Here is a 14,436-nt window from a genome sequence, read left to right on the forward strand (position 1 = left end):
GGAGTCAGAGTCTCTCTTTATTGCCCAGGCTGGTCTCAAACTCCTGGGTTCAAGCATTTCTCCTACTTCAACTTCCCAAAGTGTTGGGATTACAAGCATGAGCTACCACATCTGGCCTATACAAAACTTCTGAGTCTTTAATTATTTTGAAGAAGTTGATTTTTTTAATTTTTTTATTTATAATATCAGGCTTTATAAGATTTAATATTTTAAATATCAGGTTTTATGCCTGAAATAGTTGATTCTCATTATTCACCACAGTTATGTTCTATAAAGTCACTGCAAACACTGAATCTGTTAATACTAAATTATTGCTCCTAGTGGAAATACAGGGTTAAGTTCCTATGAGCCTCTGGCCACATTTTTGTAAACTGAAATGCCACTTGTGGTATAGGTTCATTTGCCAACTTCCTTGCATAACAAACCAGTTTCATTAGCATTGAAAACCTGTTCTTCCACAGGACGCTTTTCCTGTATAACACTCAGCAGATATTTAAAAAATTCTTCCAGTCTCCTGATCTGCAGAACATGCCTCCCCTGCAACTTGATGTTTTTCACTCCATGTCACCTTCTGAAACACATCGCTGACCAGCAATGGCTGAGAAGGGTTTAACAATGTTCTGATCCTGTATTGCGTGACTGGAAGTTTCTTGGGCTTTCAGCTTCAAGAAACTTCCAGTTTCTTGAACCAACTGCTATGGTTGGTTAAATGGGTCGTCATCTCAGGAATCCACAAATGTAGCCACTTCTCCATAGCTTCATCATAGATTGGCAGTCTTCCTCTTCCTTTTTCTGGATGGACTGTATTGTTAACTCATTCACGCTGAACTCACAGCCAACAGCACTACAACTCATACCTGACACAAAGACTATCGAAGGCCCATCCCAGCCTTCCTGTGCCAAGGAATGCTGGACAACACTTCAACACTCTGCATGGAGCCATTTTGAACAGGTGCAGTGGCTCACGCCTATAATCCCAACACTTTGGGAAGCCAAGGTGGGTGGATCAGTTGAGGTCAGGAGTTCGAGACCAGCCTGGCCAACATAGTGAAACCCCATCTCTACTAAAAATACAAAAATTAGCTGGGTGTAGTGGTGCACACCTGTAATCCCAGCTACTAGGGAAGCTGAGGCAGGAGAATTGCTTGAACCCCAGAGTGCAGTGGTTGCAGTGAGCTGCGATTGCGCCACTGCATTCCAGCATGGGTGACAGAGCAAGATTCTGTCTCTGAAAAAAAAAAAAAAAATCACCACCAAAAGGCACAAAAATGTGAAAAATGCGGCACTAAGACCACAACAAGGACACTGATTTACAATATGAGTGCAAAAGAAGAAGGCAGGGTGTCACCTTGTTTGACTTCATCTGCAAACGTGCATGTTAGGTGATAAAAATTTTTGCCACTCTGTGCATATCTACAAACAGCTGCAAAAGTGCCAGGAGAACTGATTTTGGAGTTACAAGTAAATTTTAGTGAGTAGTTGAATTCACAAAATGGAGTTAATGAATAATGAGGACTCTCTAGATGCAATTGCTGATCAAGATAACTTTTTAAAGATGATCGCTTCCATTTTTTTTTAGAGTTACCATTGATTAGAAAATGTGTTTGCAGGCCGGGCGGGGTGGCGGCTTACGCCTGTAATCCCAGCACTTTGGGAGGCCCAGGCAGGCGGATCACAAGGTCAGGAGATCAAGACCACCCTGTAACACAGTGAAACCCTGTCTCTACTAAAAATACAAAAAATTAGCTGGGCGTGGTGGTGCACGTCTCTGGTCCCAGCTACTCGGGAGGCTGAGGGAGGAGAATGGTGTGAACCCAGGAGGAGGAGCTTGCCGTGAGCCGAGATTGCACCACTGCACTCCAGCCTGGGCAACGGGGCGAGACTCCTTCTCAAAAAAAAAAAAAAAGAAAATGTGTTTGCTCAAGTAGGTGGGAACAGACAGGAGACTGTTTATCCCTATTTAAACATTTTCTGTTCTTGCCATTAACTAGATTTCAGATAATTTAATCTATTTAATTCATAGTTCAAAGCAATCATCTAGTCTTGAAATCTAATAGCTTTTCTTTTCATTCACAAATTGACATTGTCTTGTGATATTGTCAATGAATTCTGAGTCCAGGCAAACTATTCCATTTCAAATCATCACTAACCAAAAGAAACAGAATGTCAGCTATAAATGCAATCACATGTCCTTTCAAATTCTGCAGTCGCACATTACAGTAAAAAAGAAACATGTGAAACTAACATTTTAACATTTAATTTCACCCAACACGAAATATCATTGGGAAATGATGTATTTTGCAGTACGATCAGCATGAAAGATATTAGTGAGGTACTTACCAATTTTCTGTACTAAATCTTTGAAAGTGTATGTTAATGGCAACATCTCATTCAGATGGTTGGTAACATTAACATTAATAAGGCTGGTAACATTAACAGTAAGTGCTCACCAGCCACCATGTGAAGACCTTGTTGAACAGCAGTTTTATTTCAAAAACAACACTCAAGCCATTCCTCAAGTACATGTAACTATTATTCTAGTAGCTATAACTTTTTTTAGAATTTATATTAATAACACTGGCTAGTAGCTACTAGTAAACAATTCCTAAACTCACTTTTCCAAAGCTGAATTTTTGCTTTGGAAACACACACTTTTTCAATACACATTTGTATCTGTACATACATATGAAATATGTTCACATGATCCATGCACTATTCTTTTCTTTCTTTCCTTCTTTTATTTTCTTTCTTGTCTTTTTGTTTTTGTTTTTATTTTTTTGGAGACAGGGTCTAACTCTCATAACCCAGGCTGGAGTGCAGTGGTATGACATGATCTTGGCTCACTGCAACCTCCACCTGCCAGGCTCAAGTGATCCTCCCACCTCAGCCTCCCAAGTAGCTGGGACTACAGGCGTGCACAACTGCACCTGGCTAATTTTTTGTCTTTTTGAAAGAGATGGAGTTTTACCATGTTGCCCAGGCTGGTCTGGAACTCCTGGGCTCAAGCTATCTGCCTGCCTCAGCCTCCCAAACTGTTGGGATTACAGACATGAGCCACTGTGCTTGGCAATATTAATTAAAAAAAAATTTTTTTTAGAGATAAAGTGTCACTCTGTCACCCAGGATAGAATGTGGTAGTGTGATGATAGGTCACTAGCAGCCTCAAGCTCCTGGGCTCAAGGGAGTCTCCTGCCTCAGCCTACTAAGTAGGTAAGACTACAGGTGCACACCTGGCTAATTTTTTAAATGTTTTGTGGAGATGGCTAATTTTTAAATTTTTTGGGAAGATGCGGTCTTACTATGATGTCTAGGATGGTCTCAGACTCCTGGCCGCAAGTCATCCTCCCGCCTTAACCTCATAAGGTACTGGGGTTACAGGTGTGAACCACTGCACTCCACCTCCCTAATCTTTACTGTATTACCTACTGGGCAATATAAGTGATTTTTTGACTGCCAGTCTAGGGAGTCAGATGACTGTCCAGCTTGTGGTGGCCGGCCTCCAAGACCGTCCCATGATCCCTGCCTTCTGTTCTGTGTAGGCCCTTCCCACACTGGATCAGACTTGCTCTGTGTGACCAGCAGACATGCAGAAGGAATGGTGGAAGTAACTAGGTCATAAAACACAGTTTGGCTTTCTTCCTTCTCCCTCTCTTGGGTCACTCACTCTGGAGGAAGCCAGCTGCAGTGTCTTGAGGCCACCCAAGGAAAGGCCCTCTTGGCTAAAAGCTGAGGCCTCCAGCCACGAGCTTTCTGCCCCCAGATGACCGCAGCCCCAGCTGACAGCAAGATGGCTCACGAGAGGCCCCGAGGCGGAACTACCCAGCTAAGCTACTCTCATTCCTGATCTACAGAAACTAAGAAAATAAATGTTTTAAGTCACCAAAGTTTGAAGTAACTCGTTATGTAGCAATAAGTTACTAACACACAGACTTAACTTTAAAAGTTATATTTAGCTGGGCACAGTGGCTCATGCCTGTAATCCCAGCACTTTGGGAGGCTGAGGTGGGTGAATCACCTGAGGTCAGGGGTTCGAGACCAACCTGGCCAACATGAGAAACTCCATCTCTACTAAAAATACTAAAATTAGCCGGGCGTGGTGGCGGATGCCTGTAGTCCTAGCTACTCGGGAGGCTGAGGTGGAAGAATTGCTTGAATCCAGGAGGGGGAGTTTGCAGTGAGTGGAGATGACGCCACTGCACTCCAGCCTGGGCGACAGAATGAGACTCCATCTAATAATAATAATAATGTTTAGATATATAGAATGTTATATTTAGAAAACAGAATGTTATATTTAGATATAAAGAATTTAAGGGACTAAAGACTTTTCACAGTTTTTTTCAAACTTTTGAAATTTGATAGTTCAAAAAATAAATCTTGGCCAGGCACAGTGGCTCACGCCTGTAATCCCAGCATTTTGGGAAGCTGAGGTTGGCAGATCACTTGAGGTCAGGAGCTCGAGACCAGCCTGGGTAACGTGGCAAAACCCCATCTCTAAAAAAATACAAAACACTAGCCGAGTATTGTGGTGCATGCCTGCAGTCCCAACAACTTGAAGAGAGACAGGAGGTTGAGGCTACAGCGAGCCATGATCATGCCCCTGCACTCTGGACTGGGCGACAGAGTGAGTCTGTGAATCAATTAATCCATCTTACATCAGCCACTTCTTAGGAATGCTTTAAACCAACTCAACCTTTTTAGATTAAGCATAGATGAGCGAAATACAATATGGAAATATTAGTTTCACTTAAAATTCTGAAAAAGCGACAAAATATTATATTCATATAGAATCAATTGTGAAAAAAACTGATTCCTGAAGTCACAAAGTCTATTCCTTTATTGTATCAACTTTATGTTCAATTATTTTTCAGAATATTTCTATGAACTAAAAATTCATTGTAAATCCTATCAAGAATCAAACTTACTAAATGTCAACTTTAAAAGCCAGAGATGCTACAACACAGATGAACCTTGAAACATACTAAGAAAGGCTGGGTGTGTTAGCTCATGTCTGTAATCCCAGGACTTTGGGAGGCTGAGGCGGGCAGATCACTTGAGCCCAGGAGTTCGAGACCAGCCTGGCTAACATGGTGCAACCTTGTCTCTACAAAAAAATGAGCAGGGCATGGTGGTGCACACCCGTAGTCCCACCGACTCAGGAGACTGAGGTAAGAGGGTCACTTGAGCCCAGGGAGGTAAAGACTGCAGTGAGCTATGATCGCACCACTGGGCTCCAGCCTGAGCAACAGAGTGAGATCTCGTCTCAAAAAGGAAAACACACACACACACACACAATGTGACAGTCACAAAGGGCCACATCTTACTGTTTCATTTATCTGAAATGTCTAGAATCAGTAAGTCTATATAGATGGAAAGCAGGTTAGTGGCTGCCTAGGGATGAGGGCATGGAAGGAAATGGGGAATGACTGCTAATGACTATGGGGTTTCTTTTAGGGGTGATGAAAACATCCCAAAATAGTGGTAATGGTTATACAATTCTGTGAACATACTATCAATCATTGCATTGTGTACTTTAACTGGGATTTAATTCACATTACATCTCAATAAAACTATTTTTTAAAGAGGAAAATGTTCAAAGAACAAAGGTTGCTAAATAACGGAGGATAACTGTTGTTTGACAGCAGCACAAAGATTCTTTCCTAAAAAGTGTAATGTCCCTGCAGAATGAGTGCAACAGGATCTTCTCTTGAACCTGGGCAGCTGGCTGTCCTGAAGGCGGTGATACAGAACTGAAAGCAACAAGACAGCTATGAAGGAAAAAGAAAATCAGTGTGGCTACCAAGACATTTTAGTGTCTGCTTTCAAGAGGGTCCCCCCCATGCTTGGCTCATGATATGGGGTAAGTCTCTTGTTAGAGTGGAACGCATAGGTCAGTGTAAAGTGTTGAGAGAGGCACCTGACTCTGAGCAAGAGCTCCATGAATATTAGATTTCTATTTTTAAAAACCCACTAAAAGTCTGGGCGCAGTGGCTCATGCCTGTAATCTCAGCACTTTGGGAGGCTGTAGTGGGTAGGATCATTTGAGCCCAGGAGTTTGAGACCAGCCTGAGCAACACAGTGAGAACCCATGTCTACCAAAAATTTATCCAAGTTTGGTGGTGCACACTTGTAGTCCCAACTGCTCAGGAGGCTTGAACCCAAGAGTTTGAAGCTGCAGTGAGCCAAGATCATGCCACTGCATTCCAGCCTGGCCAACAGAGGGAGCCTGTCTCAAAAAAAAAAAAAAAAAAAAAAAAAGAATAAAAAAAATGAAGCCACTAACAAAGGAGGGTAGGAAAGAGTTAACAATCCAGTTATATTCTCTTTAGAGACACCCAATACCAGATAACAAAAACAGTAAAGATGGCTGGCTATCTTAGTCCCTTTTCTGTTGCTATAACTGAATGCCTGAGACTGGGTAATTTGTAAAGAAAATACATTCATTTCTTACAGTCTGGAGGCTGGAAGTCTAAGGTCAAGGAGCTGCGTCTGGTGAGGACCTTCTTGCTAGTGGGGACTCTCTGCAGAGTTCCAAGTTGGTGTAGGGTCACATGGCAAGGAGTACACAAGAGAATGCCAACTGGCTTTTACAACAGACTAGGTCTTATAATAACTAACCCATTCCCAAGATAACCCATTAATCCATTAACCCATTAATCCATGATATATTAATTCATTGGTGATGACAGAGCACTAATGACCCAATCACCTCGTACAGGCTCCACCTGTCAATATCGTTACATTTGGGATTAAGTTTCAACATGAGTTTCAGAGGGGAGAAGCATTCAAACCACAGCAAACTCCTATGATGATAGAAAAATATAAGAGCAAACTGTACCAAAAGGAAACTAAATTTTATATATGCTGCTGTAGTTTGAATTATGTGTCCTCCCAAAATTTATATGTTGAAAACTAATCACCAAGATGATGGTATTAGAAGGTGGAGGTTTCGGGGAGGCGATTGGGTCATGAGGGCTCTGTCCTCACAAATGGGATTAATGACCTTATACAAGATATATAAGGGAGCTGCCTCCCTCCTTTTCACCCTTCCACCATGTGAAGACAAAGCATCCATCACCTCTGGAGGGCAAAACAACAAGGCATCATCTTGGAAGTATAGACCAGGCCCTCACCAGACTTCCTAGAACCTTGACCTTGGACTTTCTAGTCTCCAGAACCACAAGGAATAAATTTCTATTGTTTATAAATTACCCAGTCTCACATATTTTGTTATAGCAGCACAAATGGACTAAGACATGCAGACAAGAATTTACGATAGGCCAGGCACGGTGGCTCATGCCTGTAATCTCAGCACTTTAGGAGGCCAAGGCAGGCGGATCTCCTAAGGTCAGGAGTTCGAGAACAGCCTGACCAATATGGTGAAACCCCATATCTACTAAAATACAAAAATTAGCTGGGTGTGATGGCAGGCACCTGTAATCCCAGCTACTTGGGAGGCTGAGGCAGGAGGATCGCTTGAACCCAGGAGGCGGAGGTTGTAGTGAGCTGAGATCATGCCACTGTACTCCAGCCTGGGCAACAGAGCAAGACTCCATCTCAAAAAAGAATTTATGATAAACAAGTCAGGCTGTCCAGATGCAATGGCTCATGCCTGAAATTCCACCACTTTAGGAGTCCAAGGTAGGAGGATTGCTCTAGCCCAGGAGTTCAAGACCAGCTTGGGCAACATAGCAAGACCCTGCCTCTTAAAAACATATATAAAAATAAAAAATTGTCCAGGCATGGTGGCACATACCTGTAGTCTCAATTACTCAAGAGGCTGAGGTGGGAAGATCGCTTTGAGCCTGGGAGGTCAAGGCTGCAGTGAGCCATTATCATGCCACTGCATTCCAGCCTGGGAAATAGAGCAAGACACTGTCTCAAAAAAGAAAAAAAAATTCAGGCTAAGTAATATATTAGACCAATTGAAAGGGATCAATAGAAACATTAAAGATAGGTTCTATAGTGGGTTAATTCTGTAGTGTCCCCTCAAAATTCGTCTCCTCCTGCCACCTCAGAATGTGTCCTTTTGGTAATAGGGTCTTTACAGATGTAATTAGTTAAGATGAGATTATGTTGGAAGACTCCTCATAAGAAGAGGAGAAGGGTCAGGCACTGTGGCTCATGCCTGTAATCCCAGCACTCTGGGAGGCTGAGGCGGGTGGATCACTTGAGGTCAGGAGTTCGAGACCAGCCTGGCCAACATGGTGAAACCCTGTCTCTACTAAAAATACACAAATTAGCTAGGCATAGTGGCGGGTGCATGTAATCCTGGCTACTTGGGAGGCTGAGGCTTGAGAATCACTTGAACATGGGAGACGGAGGTTGCAGTGAGCCAAGATCATGCCACTGCACTCCAGACTGGGCAACACAGTGAGACTCTGTGTCAGGAAAAAAAAGAAAAAAAAAGGAAGAGGAGAGGAGAAGACACACACAGACGCCCAGCAGAGACGGCAGCCGTGTGAAGACAGAGGCAGAGGTTGGTATGTATGATGCTGCCCAGAGACAAGGAATGCCAAAGATTGCTAGCAACCACCAGCAAGTGGAAGAGGCAGGGAAGGATTCTTTCTCAGCGCTTTAAAAGAGAGCATGGTCCTGACAACATTTTGATCTCGGACTTCTGGCTTCCGGAACTATGAGAGAATGAACCTCTGCACCCGTATTTGCTATTTAGTTATGGTGACCCCAAGAAACTGATACATATGCCATGTAGTGCAGTCACTCAACCACAAGGGGCACTGTCTGGCAGCAAGTTCTACAAACACAAACGGTCCAAAATAATTACTGAAGTTCACAGAGAAAGCCATACAAATAGCATTCAAATATTTTTAACGATGATCAACAGGCTATAATTTATCATTTTAAAAAACATAAAACCGTTATCATCTTGCTGAATAATTTGTGACCTTTGTAACAAACTGGCTGGGAACCGTTTTTAAAGAACGTCCTGGTCCTGCTATCATTACACACATGGGAGGGTATCTGTAGGATAAATTCCCCCAACAATTCCCTTTCCAGGAAGAGATGCGTATTTTTAATTTCGATAGACAACAGCTGAATTGCCCTCCAAGGAGGAGGTACATTACACTCACCAGAAAGATATATGAATGGCTGTTTTCCCCAGCCTTGGCAATACTTTGCCAAGCTAAGAGGTAAGAACAGGCTTTAAAACAAACCCCGATGCAGTTCCCAAGGACAGGACTAGGGCCCTCGGACCCACATTTCCCAGCACAGGTGCTTGCCATGGCCCCTTCTCCGTCCAGTTTAGCAAGGGCGTGGCAGATTTCCTTTCAGGCACAGAGCCCAGCCTTCCAGACATCACACTTAAACTGGTTCCTACCACATCTGCAAGGAGAATCTCTTCCTCCAAGTCAGCAGTGTTTACAATAAGCAGTACACTTTTCCCTAAGTCACTCTGAATATAGAGACCAGAAACCAATTTCAGGATAGCAAAGGGACAGCCACCATGGTGACCTCAAGCATACAAATCACACACCTGCTTGTCCTGCCTGGTGAAGCCCTGTTGGGACCATGCATAGTCCTGTCCTCAGCGCTCAGGCACAGAACACTTAGGAGAGGAAGGCGAGGTTTCAGCTACATGAGGTGGCATCGTAGGAATTGTCTTCTCCCTGACACCCATCAGTGGCACTCAACAGCCTCACTGTCCTGACCCTAAACCACTTTGTGATCCACCCCTGGGAAGGGCAGGCAGTGAAGAACTACAGCTAGAGAAGAGGAGTTGGGGAGTTACCAAGCTGTTTGCTGACCTCTTCGTTTGACTCAGAACCTGACCTTAATCTCGCTTCCAGAAAAACAATGGGCCCCATTCCTGCCTGAGCTTGCCTTCTGCAACCCAGACTATCTTAGAACGTGATGGGAGTCAAGAACGCTTTCTTTAAGATGAAGCTGTAGACAGGTTCCCCTCACCTCCCACCTCTGCCCACATTATCTGCCTCTAGCAAATAATGGTAGTCATGACTGTACCTGTTACCCAGGAGAACACCAATCAATGGCTGTAAAGACGTGAATGTGTGGTTTTAGATGGTGTCTGCCTGCCTTTGCTGAAAAAGGTAAGAACAGCAAACATTTATATATTACCGTTTGTCAGTACTGCTCTAAGCACTTTTATAATATTAAACATTCATGCTGTACTCCTTATAGCAATCATAAGAGCAAGGCACTAAAACTATTCCCATTGTACAGATGAGCAAACTGAGACACTGAGAGATGGGGAACTTTGCCCAGTGAGTAAGTAGGAGATACAATAAGGAGCCACAAGGGCAGGGAGCTCCACTCCTGCCCTCCCCAGCCCTCTGTTCACTCCTGAGCATGACTGGTACCTCACAGGTGCTCAGACAGCCGCTGGATGCAGATGAGGGAACAGCTGTGGACATTCAGTCCCTCAGACCACAAAAGGACTTTGGAAGGAGAACCCTGGAAGAATGCCATGTTACTGGCAAAGGTTTGCGTTCTTACCCTAACGATTTGTAAACACAAAGGGACAATAGCACTAAGTAATCGAAACAGAATCACAGCAGTCAACCACAAGAACCCACAATGTTTCTTTTTTCTTTCTTTCTTTTTTTTTTGAGACAAGAGTTTTGCTTTTGTTGCCCAGGCTGGAATGCAATGGCGCGATCTCGGCTCGCCACAACCTCCACCTCCCAGGCTCACCCAATCTTTCCAGCTGGGATTACCGACACACCACCACACCCAGCTAATTTTTGTATTTTTGGTAGAGACAGGGTTTCACTATGTTGCCCAGGCTGGACTCAAGCTACCCGCCAACCTTAGCCTCCCAAAGTGCTGGAATTACAGGCATGAGCCACCGTGCCTGAACCCTAGTCATCTTCTTTTTTTTTTTTTTTCTTTTTTTTTGAGACAGAGTCTCACTCTTGCCAGGCTGGAGTGCAGTGGCACAATCTCAGCTCACTGCAACCTCTGCCTCCCGAGTTCAAGAGATTCTCCTGCCTCAGCCTCCCCAAGTAGCTAGGACTACAGGCGTGCACCACCACACCCGGCTGATTTTTGTATTTTTAGTAGAGATGGGGTTTCAGCATGTCGGCCAGGATGGTCTTGATCTCTTGACCTCGTGATCCACCCTCCTCGGCCTCCCAAAGAGTTGGGATTAGAGGCGTGAGCCACTGTGCCCTGCCCAGTCTTTTTCTTAAAAGATCTGCTCACAATTCCAATTATTTGCGCAAGCCTGTACTAAGTACAAGAGAAAAGTGTTTCCTCTCAGCCAGGACAGAAAGTAGGAATCTTCCTCTAACTGCAGTCCTTTTCTATGGCCACTATAACATATTACCACAAACTGAGGGGCATGAGACAACATACATTTATGATCTTACCGTTCTGGAGGTTGGAAGTCCTAAAATTAAGGTATCAGAGCCGTGCTCCTTCCAGAGTCCCTGAGGGAGGAACCCCTCTGCTGTCCTGCCAGCTTCTGGAGGCTGTCTGTGTTCCTTCCTCCATCTCCAAATCTCACCTGACCTCTGCTTCTACCACATCTTCGTCTCAGACCCTTCTGCCTCCCTCTCATAAAGACCCTTGTGTCTACACTGGACCCACCTGGATAACCCAGGCTAGTCTCCCCACATCAAGATCTGTAATCACTTCTGCAAAGTCCCTCTTGTCAAGGAAAGCAACATTCACAGTCTCTGCGGATTGGAATGCAGACCTCTTGGGGGAGGGGCATTATTCTGTTGATGGCAATAACCAGAGCCATTTCTTTCTTTTTTTTTTTTTTGAGACAGAGTCTCACTCTATTGCCAGGCTGCAGTGCAGTGGTATGATCTCAGCTCACTGCAACCTCCACCCCCCACCCCCTTCGAGTTCAAGTGATTCTCCTACCTCCGCCTCCCAAGTAACTGAGACTACAGATGGATGCTACTACACTTGGCTTTTTTTTTTTTTTTTTTGAGACAAGAGTCTTGCTCTGTCACCCAGGCTGGAGTGCAGTGGCGTGATCTTGGCTTACTGCAAGCTCCGCCTCCTGGGTTCACATCATTCTCCTGCCTCAGACACCCAAGTAGCTGGGACTACAGGCGCCCGCCACCACGCCCAGCTAATTTTTTTTTTTTTTTTTTTTTTTGTATTTTTAGTAAAGACAGGGTTTCACCATGTTAACCAGGATGATCTCAAACTCATGGCTTCAAGTGATCTGCCTGCCTTGGCCTCCCAAAGTGCTGGGATTACAGGTATGAACCACTGTGCCCAGCCCCTACTGTTCTTTTTAAAGCCCAGAAAAAAAAAAAAAATCACTTTCCCAATCTGCAAAATGGCTACTGTCCACGATTTCCCCAAACTAATCCCTCTCCATGATGACTCAAATCTGTCACCCTCCAAAGAGATAGCAGATGCCCTCAGGAAGGCCTTAATTTCCCCAACATGCTTGGGTCTAAACCCACACACTCTGCCTTCCCTTCTGTTACAAGAGAAGAGCTGCGCTGCTTCCCCCTCCACGCCCCCACCTGATTCCTGGATCCACCGTGCTTGGTCTTCCCACACATTTTGTTCTTGTAATTCTTTCTGTTCTTCAACTGTTCTCTCTCTGAGATTATTATCATTACATAAAACATGCTTTTAATATCTCTCTCAGCTTTTGAAATTATTTAAAAAGTAGTTAAGCTGTACAATGTAAGTTCATTGACCACAATGGATTTAAGTTAGAAATCAATCACAAGATAGCTGGAAAAATCCCCAAGTAGGCTGGAAACTAAAAAATACACTTCTAGCCAGGCATGGTGGCTCACGCCTGTAATCCCACTACTTTGGGAGGCCGAGGCAGGCAGATCGCTTGAGGTCAGGACTTCGAGACCAGCCTGGCCAACATGGTGAAACCCCGTCTCTACTAAAAATACAAAAATTAGCTGAGCATGGTGAAAGGCACATCCCAGTTACTCAGGAAACTGGAGCACAAGAATTGATTAAACCCAGGAGGTGGAGGCTGCAGTGAGCTGAGATTGCACCACTACACTCCAGCCTCAGTGATAAAGCAAGAATCTGTCTCAAAAAATAAATAAGGATGAAAATAAACTGTATGAAAGTGAAAACATATCAATGTGAGATGCCACTAAAGTCATACTAAGAGGGAATTTACACCACTTACTGCCTACATTAGAAAAGAAGTCTCGAATCAAAGCAAATCAATGACTTCTGCCTTTACAGTAAGAAACTAGAAAAAGAGCAAATAAAATCCAGTAAGGAGAAGAAAGGAAACAAAGAACAGAACAGAAATTAATATAATCAGGAAAAGAGAGACAGAATCATTATAACCAAAAGTTTGAGGAAAATCAAAACAATTGATAAACCTCTAGCCAGAGAGATCAGAAAAAAATACGCAAGACACAAACCAATGTCAGAAAAGACAGGTAGCATCATTACCAATGTTAAAAGGATAAGGGCATATTATGAACAACTTTGTATCGATAGAATCAACACCTTAGATGAAACATATAAAAATTTTGAGCTCTTTCTCAATGACCAGGGCCTGCGCTTAGGCATAGACGGGCAAATGGAGCCAACATGCCAGCGGCCGGGAGCTGGGTTTGTCGCGAAACTTATGTGACCCCGCAGAGACCCTTCGAGAAATCTCATCTCGACCAAAAGCTGAAGCTGATTGGCGAGTACGGGCTCCAGAACAAATGTGAGGTGTGGAGGGTCAAATTTACCCTGGTCAAGATCCACAAGGCTGCCAGGGAGCCGCTCACACTTGATGAGAAGGACCCACGGCTTCTGTTCGAAGTTACGGCCCTGCTGCAGTGGCTGGTCCGCACTGGGGAGCTGGATGAGGGAAAGATGAAGCTGGATTACATCGTGGGCCTGAAGATCGATGATTTCTTAGAGAGATGCCTACAGACCCAGGTCTTCAAGCTGGGCTTGGGTAAGTCCATCCGCCACGCTTGTGTGCTCATCCGCCAGGTCATATCCGTGTCCATGAGCAGGTGGTGAACATCCCGTTCTTCACTGTCCGCCTGGATTCCCAGAAGCAATCGATTTCTCCCTCCGCCTCCCTATGGGGGTGGCCACCCCAGCCACGTGAAGAGGAAGAATGCCAAGAAGGGCCAGGGTGGGGCTGGAGCCAGAGATGATGAGGAGGAGGATTAAGCCTGCTTGTCCCCTCCTGGGCTGGTGGATTGTCTAGTTTTCCTGTCAAGTGATAAAACAGGATCAATGCTTTATTTAACAAACTAAAATAGTGAAAAACAGAAATTAAGGTCACTCAAGAAGAACTGGGCCAGGCACGGTGACACAAGCCTGTAATATCAGCACTTTGAGAGGCCGAGGAGAGAGAATCGATGTAGCAGGAGTTCAACCAGCCTGAGCAACACAGTGAGACCCCCATCTCAAAAATAAAAATAATTTAAAAATTAGCCAGGCATGACTGTGGCACACCTGTAGTCCCAGCTACTGGGGAGGCTAGAGGGGAGGATCACC

General features: G+C 44.3%; 1 pseudogene; it reads left to right on the plus strand.

Annotated features, from left to right (window-relative positions):
- The first annotated feature begins 13,524 nt into the window (after nucleotides 1-13,524).
- Nucleotides 13,525-14,106, plus strand: LOC104679750 (annotated as a pseudogene).
- The last annotated feature ends 330 nt before the right edge of the window (nucleotides 14,107-14,436 follow it).

The sequence above is a fragment of the Rhinopithecus roxellana genome, chromosome 13 (assembly GCF_007565055.1).
Source record: "Rhinopithecus roxellana isolate Shanxi Qingling chromosome 13, ASM756505v1, whole genome shotgun sequence".
Lineage (NCBI taxonomy): Eukaryota > Metazoa > Chordata > Mammalia > Primates > Cercopithecidae > Rhinopithecus > Rhinopithecus roxellana.